Here is a 1,577-nt window from a genome sequence, read left to right as displayed (position 1 = left end):
AAAAGGAAGAAAAAAGAAAAAGAAATTATTCTTGCCATAAACAGATAATCTTAAGACATTCTTTTAAATTATTATTTGTAATTCTCTTAATGATGACTCAACTGTCATCTGGGTTGAATCCTATGATAAAATCAATTTCCGTGTGACTATGTACTCCTTGCTCCCTCACAGGAGGTGGGGTGTGGGCTTGAGGGAATGGAATGGGCTGAACCATAAAATCAGCTGTTCACTTTCTGACTCCTGAAGAGTCAACAGTTCTAGAATTCAGAGGGACAAGACTTAAATCTGAACCTCTGGAAACTCTGAGCAATGTTTACCCAGTCACAAGATAGGCTGTCTTTGTTTCTACAACATATACGTAATGAAAGCAGGTAACACATAGCATTGGGCTAAAGTCTTTCTATAACTTTTCATTTAACCTCACAAAAACTCTATGCAGAAGGTATCTTTATTTAATAGATGTAATAGAAATTTGGACTAAGAAGACAGCATTATGGTTATGCAAAAAGCTTTCATGCCCGAGGCTCTGAGATCCCAGGTTCAATGCCCAGCACCGCCCTAAACCAGAGATAAGCAGTGCTCTGATTTCTCTCCCTCTGTGCCTTTCTCTCAGTATCTCTCTTTCATTATAAATAAATAAGTATAGCAAAAAACAAAAACAAAAACAAAACAAAACAAAACACTTGGAACTTAAGAAATAAACACTGAGCCCAAAGTCCCAGTGAGATAATTTACAGCACCAAGAGCTGGGTCTCAGTCTGACTGACTCCAAAAGACTTAGTTGGGTTACTCTATGAAAATATTGGAAAGTGAAAATGACTCTAATGTGTGTGTAGTGTAAATACTTTGTCTGACATATTACAGACCTGTACCTCTTAATGAAGCTAAGTAATACACCTCCCATTACTTTTGGTTCTGGCACCTCTGACTTGCTTTACTCTCACCCCCAAAGGAAGATTAAATAATATAAGGTAGCAAAGCAAAATAAAACTCTCATCTCTTTGGGGAGAGTGTTGTGTGGATACTAAAGTAGTGACCATGGGGTACACATGCCCTTGCTCATAGTTGCAGCTTCATCATCAGGATAGGCCATGGGAAGCCCATGGTCAGTGGTCAGCCCCCTCTCCCTTTCTGGGAAAGCTGGACTTCCCTCTGTTCAGATAAGGAACAGACAGTACACTTTCTGAAGGGACTCCAGAGAATTTTCTGTGCTTCAGGAATCAGATATTTGATTATCTCCAGAGAGACAGAGAAAAAATAAAAACGCTAGTATAACAGATGTTGAATTAGAAACTGTTGTTGGATAGTATGCCAGCTCCCCCTGGCTTCTGCTTAACCATATACCTATGTAGGGATAGATTTAATCCCATTCAAAGCTTTGGTCTATTTACATAAATCACTTTTACATAAAGCACTCCCTCCAGGGCATTGGTAGTTCAGTGATAGGATTCTCGCCTGCTCCGCCCCCTCCTTGTCACACCCTGATCCCCTCCTTGTCACACTCTGATTTTCACCAGTCACTTTTCTCTCCACCCTCTCTATGTCACATCCTGTTTCCACCCTACTTGGCAAGTATA

The sequence above is a fragment of the Erinaceus europaeus genome, chromosome 2, assembly GCF_950295315.1.
Source record: "Erinaceus europaeus chromosome 2, mEriEur2.1, whole genome shotgun sequence".
NCBI classification, from domain to species: domain Eukaryota; kingdom Metazoa; phylum Chordata; class Mammalia; order Eulipotyphla; family Erinaceidae; genus Erinaceus; species Erinaceus europaeus.
This window is presented reverse-complemented; position numbering follows the sequence as displayed.